Consider the following 15498-nt stretch of genomic DNA (forward strand, 5'->3'; position numbering starts at 1 on the left):
TACCATCTGAATCATCACAATGTACCTTTAAAATTCCTAGGAACTAACAGAGAGCAGAGCCAGAAACCCCAAAAAGTCAGGATTCTACTGTCATTTACTTTGTGATACCTGTGATACAACAACCCAGCAGATTGCTGAAGAGCACTTGCCTCCTTTAATAAAGTATTATAGGCAAGTGATTCAATTAGTCATCTAAGCTAACAGTATGCTCTGCACTGGGATGTCTTGAACCTAAACCATCAATAGCAGACATCTGCCCAGTCTTACTAGGAAAATCGCCAACGGAATAACTTCCATTTCTGGTCAAATATGCTTCTTGGAATCCATGCATTGTTCAAATAAGAAAGAAAGAAAGAAAGAAAGAAAGAAGTATGGAAAGCAAGAGTCACACTTCTGCATTTTCCCCATACGAGAAATACAAGAGATATCATTTGTAGTTCATGGAATCTCACAAAGTATGAGCTGTGTTGGCTGTTTGCAGTATGGTAGCGCTGCAGAGAGCTTGCTGGGGAGATCATGCATTAAAAAGAAAGGACTCAAAAATAACTTAAAGAAGGTTTTAATAAGAAAAACAAAAACTCCATTTACACTAAATACATCAACAAACCAGACCCAACCACCAACCCATCCCCCAGGGATAATGGAAGAGCTAGGTGCTGCTCCTTATATACTCTACCCAAATGCTGACACGCCTTAATCAAATACAACTCAGCAGCACCTGCTATGTTTCACAGCTGTAAAGCTGGGTCTCGTTATCTTGCTCTGGCCCTTGCTCCGGCCCCTTAAAGACATACACATGGAGTGGAACAATGATGAACCTTTACATTTAAAGAAACCATTCAACATTTCCCCTGCGGTTCATCATTGTGGAACAAAAACATAAAGCATACTTTGTACATGTTTTTCATGTGTAACCTTTGGAAGTGCTTTAGTAAAAATGTCCGCAATTTGATTGTCACCTGGAACATATTTAAATACAACCATTTCATCAGCAATTAGTTTCTTTACAAATTCTAAACGTAATCTTAAGACTCTAGTGCGCTGCGTATTGGTCTCTGAACACAGGATAGCAAGTCCACTCTGGGAATCAAGGTAAACTTTTACTGGTAGTGTTACTTGCATCTGTAGGTCTGCAAATACTTGTAGATACCATTCTACATCACGAGTGGCCTGAACGCATGCACATAATTCACTCTCTGTTGTGGAGAGACAAATAATGGTTTGTGTCTGGGACTTCCATTCAAATGGACAACCGTTATAACAAAACACCATACCAGACACACCCCTGCAATTATTTTGTTCTACTGCATGAGATGCATCACAGAAAATTTCAAAACCTTTGTCAATACTGGATGTAAACTGCAACCTATAATGTTTGGTATGTTTAAGGTACATTACCACTCTCTTAAGAGCAGAGAAACATTGTGTAGTGGGCTTTTCCACAAATTTTGCCAGAAAGTGAAAAGCATAAGTTATATCTGGTCTTGAGATTCTTTGAATGAAATTTAGCTTGCCTATAGCAGAACGATACAAAGTTTTGTTAGGAAATGGCTTATCTTCACCTGTAAAGGTGAAACCACACACCATAGGCGTTTCCTTCCCATTTGCATTTTCTAAACATAGCATTTCAACAAGATCATCAATTTTTGCAGTTTGATGAACCAGAAAAGATCCATTTTTGCCTTTCTCAATTTGCATGGATAAGTAATTTTTAGCTATGCCTAATTCCACCACATCAAATTTCTTCTGTAACTGTGAAACTACCTGTTCATATTCCTGTTTAGTTTTTGTAGAAATTAACACGTCATCTACATACACACATATTTTTGTTACAGAATTTGCCCTTTCCTTTATAAACACACAATTGTCTGCCTTTCCTTGTGAAAAACCAATATCTAGCAATTCTTTTGCTAAAGTTTGGTGCCAATTCCTTCCACTTTGGTGCAGACCATAAAGGGATTTATTTAATTTGCATACCAAACCCTCAGCAGCGTCTATGCCTTCAGGGACACGCATAAAAATTTGTTCTTTTAAATCTGCAAACAAATATGCAGTTTTTATATCTAGGTGATAAACAGAATGTCCACGTTGTGATGCATCTTTTAACAAAAGCTTAACTGTTTCATATTTTACACTTGGTGAATAGCACAAATCATAATCTTCACCTGGAATTTGTTGAAAGCCCCTAGCAACTAGTCTCGCCTTGTACCTTACAACTTCATTTTTGTCATTCATTTTAACTCTACAAACCCATTTTGAATCAATAAGTCTCATATCTGGGGTTTGTTGTACAAGAGACCAAGTGTTATGCTCTTTTAAAGAAGCTATCTCAGAGTTCATAGCTTTATACCAATTTACAGCTTGGTGCTTAGGTAAATTCTGAACATCATTGTAGCTTTTTGGCTCAAAAACCACCTTATTGGCATACACAGTATTAAAATGTTCATCTGCAAATCGTTGTGGCTTCTGCCTCTTTCTATCTGAACGTCTCAGTCCGGAAGGAGAGTCAGACTCCTCAGACTTAATGGGACTAAGTGAACTACTAGTTTCAGGTTGTAAATCATCATTGTCAGACTGAAGAGGTGCCTGTAGGCTAAGCTCACGGTCAGAAAACTCAAGAGAATCTAACCTCCCCTCAGATGCCTGTGACTTTAAATCATCAAACAAATTATCAGATTCAACAGGCTTTTTGTCTTTTTCTATTAATTCAGAATCACCATTTCCTCCTCCTGCTGCTGCTGCTTCCTCTTCTTCCTCAGTATCATTTATACCATCAGTATCTTGGAAAACAGCAACCCCATTCCAATTTACAGTTTGTATCATGCTTCTGGTAATATGAAATTTGCCAGTTGCTGGTATGTAAATTCTGTACGCCCCCTGCTGGTAGCCCATTAATTTTCCCTGAACACTACGTTCACCCAATTTCTGCTTAGCAGGATAATGCATAATTACATCTGAACCCCAAATACGTAGGTATTTCAGATTAGGGCGTTTTTTAAACAACTTCTCATAGGGGGTGACATCTAAACCAGAATGATAACTGCGATTTCTAACATAACAAAAGGCATTGAGTGCTTCAGCCCAAAACTCTTTGGGCAGATTAGCATCGTGCAGATAAGTTTTAACCCCTGCCTGCAAGTCACGCTGCACAACTTCAACAAGCCCATTTTGCCAGGGACTTCGGGGGCAAGATAACTCATGAGTAGTCCCCTGCGCTTCCAGGAATTTCTCAAAATCCTCAGAAACAAATTCCCCACCCCGGTCAGAAAACAGGTTCTTAATAGGTTTGTTAAAGTGCGTTTTTACCCAGTTGCAAAAAAACCTTGTACTTCTCAAATGCTTGGGACTTCTCAGCTATTGCATAAGTCCAACAGTATCTACTATACTGGTCTATCAGGGTAAGCCAGTACTTCGAACCTCCTAATGATGGTGGGAGTGGCCCAACTAAATCACAATGTACACGCTCAAATGGCTCAGTTACTTTCCTATCTGAGCACCTACCCTTGCGTGCAACCTTAATCTTATTCTTGCAACAGGATAGACATTGCATAAAGAATTTGCATGGTTTTAAGTTGAGGCCATTGACAATATTCTGTGTCTTAATTACATCAGCAAAATTCAGGTGTCCCAGAATTCTGTGTGCCATGTGGACACACCCAGAATGTGGCCTTACATTCCTCAACCCCTGGCTTGACTGTGCTGCTCTGCAATTTATAGGCGATTGGGAGTAGGTTCGAAAATACAGTCTATATAAACCATCAGATTCCCGGGCATACAATAGACGTTTGTTCCCCTCAAAAAACTCACACATTGACTTTAAGAAACGCACAGTTATGCCTTGACGAGCAAAACACCTTACTGATAATAAATTGTCCATTGAGGGGCAGTAAATGCAGTTCGCTATTGTAATGTTTAAAGAGTCAAGTTTAACAGTACCTCTGCCAAGCGACTGCAGGACCTGTGAATTGGCTAAATGTACATTACCAATTTCCTCTTCGAAAGAAATAAACAAGCTTCGATTGTTGCAGACGTGCTGGGATGCACCTGAGTTAACAATAAAAGAATTCCACTTGGCACCTTTAATTCTTTTACGATCTGTAGTCCGAGCGTGAAAAGCTCGCGGCTCGTTTCTGTCCCTACTATTCGATGTCGGCTGCTGGGCTGACGACCGTGACTGACGAACAGAAACAGGCTTGGGAGTACTTTGCTTTCTTTTGGATCTGCAGTCCCTTGCAAAATGTCCTTGCTTATTGCAGAACCAACAACGCTTTGCAGCTTTAAATGCAGTTGTATCACCACAGGTTTGCATATGGCGTTCCTCATTCTTTCTGGAAACAGGAGTGCTTATGGCACAAGCCTCCCTTCTATCCAACTCGCCCATTAATCTTGCCGTTACCCCTTCCACAGTTAATTGTGCTGGTGGAACGGCAGATATCTGGCTAGCTATACCATCAAAGTCCTCATTAAGGGAACATAGGATGATAAAAACATACTGAATATCAGGTACCTCCATGTCCCTTCGAATTAATTCGCCGCGTATTGCCTCCAGACGTCTCAAGTGTGCTGCCAAATCACCACCAGGCTGCAACTTCGTCTGGTACAACTGCTTGAAAAACGTCAATGCAGACGCTGACTCTTTTCTAACATGCACTGCTGCAAGACTGTCCCACATTTCTTTGGCAGTTTTCTTATTTCTTATATAGACTACTTGCTGGTCGCTGACTGCCAAATTAATTATCGCCCTGGCTTTTGCATCTCCTTTCGACCAAGCATTAGTTACAGGGTCAGGAGGGTCATCAGTTACATAGGTCCATACTTCTCTAGAGGTCAAAAGCGCCTCCACCCGAAAAGACCATAAACTATAGTTCTCATCTGTTAGCTGTGGGAAGACCAGAGCCTTCTCAGCTTCAGGAACCCGGTCAACCATTCTGGAACTCTTCCAGACCCACAAAAACTACGCTAACAGGAGAAGGAGTTTTCAAACCTTTCTCAGAGTCCAAAAATATGCAGTCATCCACTCAGCAGCTGGGCCCATAACCAAAGATGTTGGCTGTTTGCAGTATGGTAGCGCTGCAGAGAGCTTGCTGGGGAGATCATGCATTAAAAAGAAAGGACTCAAAAATAACTTAAAGAAGGTTTTAATAAGAAAAACAAAAACTCCATTTACACTAAATACATCAACAAACCAGACCCAACCACCAACCCATCCCCCAGGGATAATGGAAGAGCTAGGTGCTGCTCCTTATATACTCTACCCAAATGCTGACACGCCTTAATCAAATACAACTCAGCAGCACCTGCTATGTTTCACAGCTGTAAAGCTGGGTCTCGTTATCTTGCTCTGGCCCTTGCTCCGGCCCCTTAAAGACATACACATGGAGTGGAACAATGATGAACCTTTACATTTAAAGAAACCATTCAACAAGCTGTTCCAATCACCACTTGCCCACTTGTGACTGGGAAATCTAGATTATATATACTGGTTGAGCTTATGCTTTATTTGCCTTTTTTCCTTCAAAAGGACTGATTAAAATAGTTATTTAAAGTTTTAATGTTATTTTGCATTCATAAATCAACTGAATGGTGCATTAATTTGAAATTACTTGGCAAATGATTTACAAATGTCTAACACTCTGAGGCAGAATTTATGCAAATGGATTAACTGGGTATCTTAGTAATGCAGATGACAATTATTAATGTTTTTCCATTAGTACAGTTAAGATGCATGAAGTCAGTGGTATTTATGAATCCTAATGCATTCACTTTGCAAGCTATAGTGTTTGGTAAAGGGAAAAAACAAACTTGCTAATAGAAATGCACTTTTTATTAATTAACATTTCCAAGTGTATTATAATAAGTTGCTGATAACAAAATCTAATTTTAAATAAAGAATTAATCTGATGTCTATCTCTCAGGCTCCCACTTCAAAACGGCACGCAGGTTTCAGCAAGTGTTTGTTCAATGTGTTTTAAGATACCTAGTTCCCTACCCCACCCACCCATCCACCCACAGTTTTCACTTTGCCTGCATTGGTTGTAAAGCATTCCTTCATTGCAAGGATGTAGGGAGTGGTGGCCACAAGAATATCAGAAAATCATATCAACCTGGTGCACAAAGTCACTCTTCTTTTGTGTTGTATTCTGTTAACCTTGAGTTTTAGTTTTAAGCAGTGTGTCTTTAACAGCATCCAGTAGTTGAGGGGAAAAAGGGAAGGGGTGAAGAAGTAGGAAGACTATTCTGAGAATGTGATGATTGGTTATGAATAGAGCTCCCTTTGAGCATAATTAGAATCTATTTCTTATAGTTGAAAGGGTAGATACAGAAGTTCGCCTCCCAGTTTCTTGTCAACCTGCTGCCATGTACTTTGCTGAACTGTTCTTTAAGTATAAAGCATGGGAAAATGGGACCACTGTGTTGCACTCCTAAATATAGGGACGCGGGTGGCGCTGTGGTCTAAACCACTGAGCCTCTTGGGTTTGCCAATCGGAAGGTCGGCGGTTCAAATCCCCGCGACAGGGTGAGCTCCCGTTGCTCTGTGCAACCTACTGCCAACCTAGCAGTTCAAAAGCACACCAATGCAAATAGATAAATAGGTACCGCTGCGGCAGGAAGGTAAACAGTGTTTCCATGCTCTCTGGCACTTATCACGGTGTTCCATTGTGCCAGAAGCAGTTTATTCATGCTGGCCACATGACCTGGAAAACTGTCTGTGGACAAACGCTGGCTCCCTCGGAGTGAAAGCGAGATGAGTGCCGCAACCCCATAGTCGCCTTTGGCTGGACTTAACCGTCCAGGGGTCCTTTACCTTTACCTTTTACTCCTAAATATATAAATTCAAGTCTGTCAAAAGCCTGACATAGACTTAGAATCTGAAATATATACCATAAACCTCTTTGGGCAGGAATAGAGAGGGCTAGTGCGACCTCCGAATCTCTGCCAAATAGGGCAGGCAGTAATCCCACCACTCTCTAAGCATCTTGGAGCCTTGATGCTACCATAGTGCAGAACAGGGGAGGTCTTGCTACATGTATTCCAATGTCTATGGAGTGCCAAGGGGACAGCAATGCTCTCTTAACATATCAGAGGTTTCCATGCATAGGTGGCAGTTTCACATTGGAAGTTATTTGAATCTATTGATTCTCAAAGGTTAGCCTTCCATCGTACATAATTAAATGGCATTTGAGCAAAGTAGTTTCTGTGGATAACCAGCCAAATAAAACCAACATGCTTAAGTCTAATTAATGAATGAAGGGGTTAAGACCATAGAGTAAGCTGTCCTGCCAGGTTTAGCTCACCTTGGGAGGGACTTGGTAATCAAGCCTTTGTTCTCCTCCTAGGAGCCAGTTACACTGGTGAAGAAAAAGAGCTTTATATGTGTAGTATATGCATTATAACACTGTGACACCAGATGGTGCTGTGGAGTGCCATTTTTGCTAATATGATTTCTTATACAAAGTTTACAACACATTTAACTGAAATGCTTCTTTGATCCAGCCACTGCCTACCAAAGAAGCTCAACATGTAAAGAGGTTTTGAGCTTGTTGATGCAGATCACACTTCATGGTTCCTACAGTTGCATGTGTTCCCATACCAATAATTTAGGAACTCACCACTGAAGCTAAAGCCAAATTTTACTGTGTGTGCAACCTTTTCTGAATACTGTATGGAAAAGCACATGAATTTGACCTTTGGAGAGTTTGTAAGTAAACTATTTCTAACTTATCAAATGTGTGGGCTTTTACTATGCTAAGGGAAGAGGGAAACTTTGGAAGGAACTTAAAAGGGCATATTTTAAAGATCTATGTTTCCACACTTTACTTCGTTGCTTATTTCAATCTCTACATTTAAATCTATGTTGGGGTTCTCTCACCAAAGAGTACTTACCCAACTTGGGTCTTTGCATCCAGGAATTCTCTTATATACCTATTTTTCCTTGCCACCAACAGTTTCAGGAATAGCTTGCAATATCGCACGAGTGCCTGCTGCTCAAAGAATCCAGCTGGGTACATACAATTCCATGGGACTATTTAGAGTAGCTATTTGGATGCTATCCAGTCTTATTAAGTGCTCTAGAGTTGCTAATTTTATTTCTAGTGCATATATCTCAGTGAAGTGATGAACCTTGTCCAACAATTTACCTAAAGCCAAACTTTCTCACTGTATCCAAGCAAATTGCTTCCATATAATGACAGTTATCCACTGAGACAGAACCAGCACCACATAAATGCTTGTTTTGGCATCTTCTGGGGCTCTAGGATGTCCACCTCTGATACTCAACCTTCAGCTTAAAAAAACAAACCCTCAATTAAGCCGTTTGGAGCTGTAGCCTTTTCCCCCTCTTCGTGATTGACAAATCTATCAATTATTGGTTCTCTAAGTTGTTGGTTCTCTAAGTTGTTCATTGTTCCAATCTTAAATTGTGAGATGTAACAAGAAACCCCAGGGAATGAGAAAGAAGTTTCATGGGCTCATCAAAGATAACACACCAAGAACATTGAGTTGAGAGGTTTAAACTGAAAGCTTTAAGAAAATAAGCTCTGCTGAAATACACATATTCAATAACTGTACATATTTTAATGACATATGGTACTTCACCACAGTTCCTTTTCTTTATAAAAAATAACAAAAAATGGTTATTTGCCTTCTCTGTCAGGCTTTCATAAAGTACAAATATGCAGTGTATTCGGGGGTGATACAAAAGGTACTGCCTTTTACATTAAAATAATTGTATACCTATGTGCGGTCAATTTTTGAAGGACCTTTCAAGGGAGAACATTAGGCCCTTATATTTAGCTATGATGGATTATATCTGGCTCACACAGGAATCAAAAAACAGCAACTGACTTGCATTCTCAAGCTGGTAGAGACACTAATGGCTAGCTTTGCTTTCTATGCAATTTAAATTTGCCTTGTATTTGTCCATGCTGGGAGAGACCTGCTTCTGAAATCTTGGATGTTGCCAGTCGGTGCAGATAATGTTGCGCTAGAGGGACCAATTGCCCAACGTATTATAAAGGAAGCAGTGAAAGTCGACAGTTCCCTGTAGTTTCTCATGATAAATACAAACCTGCACAGGAAAAAGGATGAAGCCATGTGAAATCGAAAGCAAGTGCCCAATATGGTCTCTCCCTTGTGTGTAGCGTTGAGCACACATTGCCCTCTCATGAGCCTCTGCATATGTAGATGCAGGTGACAGGAAGCATACAGTAAGAGGTTGGGTTGCCCTTTAGCCTTCCATAATCCTTGGCCATATTTCATTTTTATCAGAGATAGGAGCTGTCAGAGACCAGGCTGAGGAGAGCTACTCTGTTGAGGAATGGTGGGGCCTCCCCCTCCCCCTGTTCCTGACCATATTCCTGCCCAGGAGCAGTGGAGCAGTATAGATTTGGAGCAGTGGTTTGCAGAGTGACATAGTTTGGAAGACAACAGCTGGGCAGAACTGAGTGGGGAACAGCTAGGAGAAGAAGAACAGGAAGAGAGAGAATTAACAGACTCCCTTTCGCTGGAATGTGTCCCAGAGCTCAGTCCAAGGTCAAGGAGAGCAGATAAGGTAGCTACACAGAAGACCAAATGGTTGCGAGATCAGGTTACCAGACAAGGAAGTGATGGGGGTGGCTCGGGGGGGGGGGAGTGGGACGAAACCTTAATTAGGAACACCTTTCCTCTGAGAATGGAGTCTTTGTTCTTTCGCTGTCAACATAGAATCATAGAATCATAGAGTTGGAAGAGACCACAAGGGCCATCGAGTCCAACCCCCTGCCAAGCAGGAAACACCATCAGAGCACTCCTGACATATGGTTGTCAAGCCTCTGCTTAAAGACCTCCAAAGTAGGAGACTCCTTGGCAGCAAATTCCACTGTCGAACAGCTCTTACTGTCAGGAAGTTCTTCCTAATGTTTAGGTGGAATCTTCTTTCTTGTAGTTTGGATCCATTGCTCCGTGTCCGCTTCTCCGGAACAGCAGAAAACAACCTTTCTCCCTCCTCTATGTGACATCCTTTTATATATTTGAACATGGCTATCATATCACCCCTTAACCTCCTCTTCTCCAAGCTAAACATGCCCAGCTCCCTTAGCCGTTCCTCATAAGGCATCGTTTCCAGGCCTTTGACCATTTTGGTTGCCCTCCTCTGGACACATTCCAGTTTGTCAGTGTCCTTCTTGAATTGTGGTGCCCAGAACTGGACACAGTACTCCAGGTGTGGTCTGACCAGAGCAGAATACAGTGGCACTATTACTTCCCTTGATCTAGATGCTATACTCCTATTGATGCAGCCCAGAATTGCATTGGCTTTTTTAGCTGCCGCGTCACACTGTTGGCTCATGTCAAGTTTGTGGTCAACCAAGACTCCTAGATCCTTTTCACATGTACTGCTCTCAAGCCAGGTGTCACCCATCTTGTATTTGTGCCTCTCATTTTTTTTGCCCAAGTGCAATACTTTACATTTCTCTCTGTTAAAATTCATCTTGTTTATTTTTGCCCAGTTCTCTAATCCGTCAAGGTCGTTTTGAAGTGTGATCCTGTCCTCTGGGGTGTTAGCCACCCCTCCCAGTTTGGTGTCATCTGCAAATTTGATCAGGATGCCCTTGAGTCCATCATCCAAGTCGTTGATAAAGATGTTGAATAAGACCGGGCCCAAGACAGAACCCTGTGGCACCCCACTAGTCACTCTTCTCCAGGATGAAGAGGAACCATTGATGAGCACCCTTTGGGTTCGGTCAGTCAGCCAGTTACAAATCCACTGAGTGGTAGCATAGTCAAGACCGCATTTTATCAGCTTCTTTACAAGAATATCATGGGGCACCTTGTCAAATGCCTTGCTGAAATCAAGGTAGGCTACATCCACTGCGTTCCCTTCATCTACCAGGCTTGTAATTCTGTCAAAAAACGAGATCAGGTTAGTCTGACATGACTTATTCTTCAGAAATCCATGCTGACTATTGGTGATCACAGCATTCTCTAACTGGTAAGACTATTTTCGCTTTGCTCTGCTCATCCACAGCCAAAGGAAGGGAGGAAGCCATTTCTCCAAAGCCTGACAGGAGCACTGGAGGGTTCAGCCCTCCCACAGAGAGAGTTCCACACCTCCTTTCCCTTTTTGGTTACTCTCAATTCCCAAAGTGGGCAATATTGGACATGGCTGTCATCAGGCATGGGCCATGGAGCAGCTTTTTGTTCTCCTCCCTTCCCTTACCATGGCAACCATGCAAGTCCTATATTGTCACATGGCACTAAAAATCCTCCACTCTGGGCCGCCGCCGCCGCCTTTGGCAGGGAAGCGTCTCACTCGGCTTGGCAGGACTTCCGGCGAGGCAACATGGCGGCTGCAACAGCAGAGAAGAGCTCCTGAAGCCAGCCAGAGTAAAAGGCTCTGTCTGGCCACCCCAGGTCTGCTGCCGCCAGCACCGCCAGCGGAGAGAAATTGGGGGTGCCCAGGCATCTATCCAAGGAGCCAAAACACCCCCCCACGACTTAGATTGAGCCGGAAAGGCACCCGACCACCCCCCCCAACAGCGGAGAGGAGCTCCAGAACCGGGAGGACAGTGGAGCCAACGCGGAGAGGGAGAAAGAAAGGGGGAGAGAGGAAGAAAAAGAAAGAAAAAGGAGCCCCAAACTTGCCGTTGCCGCCCCCATCTCTGCCAGGGAGAAGGCAGAGGAGAGGTACGTGAGCACGGGAAGGCAGAAAAGGCTCCGAAAAAACAACACGTGGCCGAGCCCCACCGGGAAACACAGAGAAGCCGCATAACAAAGGAGAAACTACCTCTTTTTTTTCCTTCCCTTTTTTTTAAACCCCTTTCCTTTTTTTAACCCCTTCCTCCCCTCCCTCCCTCCTTAATATATATATATACCTTTTTTATCCCTCCCCCCATATACCTACTTTTATCTCTTTTCCTTTTAAAAGAGGGTCCACTGCTGCTGCAGCCACCCTTCATTTGAATCTTTACCACTGATATTACTGTACTATCTCTCCCCTATTTTTCAACTCTTTCTGTCTCTCCCTCTCCCTTCTCTTTTACTCCAATCTCCCCTCTTCCCCCGCCTCCCCCCTTCTTCTTTCTCTCTTCTTCTTCCCTTTCTTCTCCCTCCACCCTTTACATATAGCCTATTTGTCTGTTTCTGAGCGCACTCCCAACCCCAACTTCCACCTTAACTGGACCCCAATACCCCTTTGGGGCATATACAACCCCCTCCTAACACGTATTTCCCCTGGCCCCACCCCTCCAATCTCTTGCATCTCTACCTGCTAACCCCCCTCCCTTTATGTGAACTGTCTGTCCATTAGTCTACCCATCTCTGCTTGCCTGCCCCCCCCCCGCCTCGGCGGCACCGCTGGGGCATCTGCAGAAGCCCTAAAGAAGTTCTTAAAACACAGACTAGAAGTGACACAAATGACCACCTAATCAAAACGCTCTGTAGAAGCCACCAACCAACAAAGCCTGATCAGCTCAGCAACCCAACAATACCCAGGAATCACCACTGCCACAACTCCTAACCACCACACGCCCTACCCCAAGAGGACGCCAAGCCAACCTCAAACCAAAATCAGGGAGACCAAGACGACACCAACCAGGGAGATGGCAAACAATGCTAAGACGGTAACTCCCCTTCAAGACGATGACCACCCAATAACGAAACGAGATCTGAGGGAAATGGAAGCAAGACTAGAAGAAACACTGAAAGCCACAATGGCTCCCATGCAGGTACTAATCAACAATCTAACCTCCAAAGTGGAAGCTCTAGAGAACAAGAACCAAATGCAAGAAAGAATAATAGAGCAATACCGGGAAGAGAATGCACGTGTGAACAAGAAACTGGACGAACTGGTAAACCAAATGGAAGCAGAACACAGAGAGATGAAAATTAAGCAAGCCGACCTTGAAGACCGCAATAGACGTTGTAACATCCGCTTCCGCAACTTTCCTGAAAAAACAGAGGAGAAAAGCCCAGCAGACCTAATTATACGCTGGCTGAAAAACACAGTCCCAAGCCTGAAACTTGAGGCAGATGACTTGGAGAGGGCTCACAGAGCCCTAAAACCTATGCCAAAACCCAGCGCCCCCCCAAGAGACATCATTGTATGCTTCACACGCTACAAAAAGAAGGAAGAGGTGTGGCACCACCTCAAAAACTCAACCAACCTTCGATATGGAGAAACCCCTATTCTGGCCTTACAGGACCTATCTCAGGATACCCTAAACCGGAGGAAAAGCCTGCGCCCATGCACCCAGCGTCTCCAACAAGCAGGGATCAAATACCGATGGGGCTTCCCCTTCCGCCTCATTGTAACAACCAATACAACGCAACACATGGCTACCAACATACCTGAGGCCCTGCAACTACTAAAGAACCTTGAACTCGACCTCCCACCGGAATGGCAACCGACAAACCCACCAAGTGACAGCCCCAACCACGAGGAAACAACAGCAAACAACTGGACAACGGTACAGAAGACAAAGAAACAACAGAAGCGGCACAACAACGAAAACCAATACAGGCAAGCATCATGCTCAGAACCGTCCCGCCGGCCATACGACACAAGAAACCAGACCAAGATTAACCAAACCAATTCATCGCAGATGGACAACCCTACAACAACAACAACCCCAGCTGAATGAAGCAACCAGGAAAAACCACAAACTGAAGGACTGGTGATTCCCCCCCCTTTCCCCCCTCCCCCCCCCAAAAAAACCCATAGATTTAGTTAACACCATCAACATCCCCCCCCAGCCCCGCACCCCCACAGGAATCCCCACCCCAACACCAGTCCAGACGACCTCAACCACATTCCCCATCACCCACACCTTCAACACCCCCATACTCCATACTAGGGAAAAACAACTCCTCCAACCTTAATAACACAACCCACAATCAGGCTAAAATCTGATACCCAACCAGCACTATGGTGGCACCAGAGCGTACCAACATCCACATCCCCACCCCAACACACCAACAATGTTGCTCATAACATTGGCAACATTGCTCATGAACCTTATACCTGACAGCGACGTTACAAAGTCACTTCACACTGTCTCACTGATCACCCCCTATCGCAAACAACAGGGGGGATGGCCTGTCCTTGAACACGGCCTTCCACACCAGCTGAGACCTAGGACCAACTGGCTAAATGCCAGATGGCCTAAAATACCCCAAACAAACACCTATATGACTACATATAGGAAACTCCCTACAACCTACCCCCTACTCTTTAACCCAAATCTTACTCTAATCCCATTAGCCCCCCACCCACCACACCCTAGGTCAGCGCAACCCCACTGGTCCTTTAAACAACACGAAGAGAGAGACACAAGACAACCCGAACGGGTTGGCAGGGAATCGCCCCACATAATAGATAAGCAAGATGGCTAACCTAAAAGCAATTACATTAAACGTGAGGGGGCTGGGAAACCCCATCAAAAGGAAACGCATCACCTCATACATAAACACCATGAAACCACACATCACCTTCCTACAAGAAATACACAACCCACCCAAAGGCAGCAAACTCCTGAGCGACCCCCGCTTCAGTCAACAGTGGGTCGCACGAGGCTCAGGGAAAGCTCGTGGGGTAGCCATAATACTCAGTAGAGACCTGAACTTCACTGCCACAACAGTCCTCAAGGACAAAAAAGGCAGATTCATTTTCGCTAAAGGGACACTAGATGGCAAAATCAAACTGACAATCGGCTCCATATACGCCCCAAACACGAAACAATTGGAATTCTTCCAGAAGACACTAAACAAATTCCTCTCCTTCTCTGAAGGGGAAGCAATCCTAGGAGGGGACCTCAATCTGAATATGAAAGGTATATCTCTGAAAGATATCCACCCCACAACCCCATGGGCAACCTTCCTCCGAAGGAAACCCCCAACAACCAGGAACTCTTACAAGTTACTAAAAATGCTAAAAAACAGGGGTCTCTACGACATTTGGGGTGAGCAAAACCCAGGAGACATCAGCCATACATTCCAATCGGGACGCCATGATACAGTATCCAGACTGGACAGCATTCTACTCACACAGGGTCTAATCCCCTCAGTGGAATCAACAAACATAGGTAACATTAAAATCACAGACCACGCCCCAGTAGAAGTCATTGTTAAAATAGGAGAAGGAACACAAACCACCCCATCATGGTCCTTCAGCCCCATCCTAACTACAAACAAACAAATTAGAGAGAGTCTCACAAAAACCCTCCAAAACTACTTCAAAGAAAACGATGTAAACAATATAACAACCCCCCTCCTATGGGACGCAATGAAAGCGGTCACCAGAGGAGCTTGCATAAAAGAGAAAACATTCCTTAAAAAACAAACCTCCTCAAAAATTAGCAAAACAGAACAAGACATCATAGCCCTCTCATCACGCTACAAACAAACAGGATCTAAAAAACTCCTCAAACTTATAGAACAAAAAAGGAGAGAACTAGACTCCCTAGAAATTAACAAAACAATGATCAACATTCTATACTCTAAACAACGTTTCTACGAATATGGAGG

The 15498-nt window shown here is 43.6% G+C and overlaps 1 protein-coding gene across 1 annotated transcript in view; it reads right to left on the bottom strand.

The window, feature by feature from the left end:
- Nucleotides 1-15498, bottom strand: part of LOC309531357 (uncharacterized protein) — a gene marked incomplete at its 5' end in the record, with an annotated part of 151362 nt that overhangs the window by 123119 nt on the left and 12745 nt on the right. The window lies entirely within an intron of this gene.

This window comes from Podarcis vaucheri (genome assembly GCF_965113315.1).
Source record: "Podarcis vaucheri genome assembly, chromosome: 4".
In the NCBI taxonomy this organism is placed as follows: domain Eukaryota; kingdom Metazoa; phylum Chordata; class Lepidosauria; order Squamata; family Lacertidae; genus Podarcis; species Podarcis vaucheri.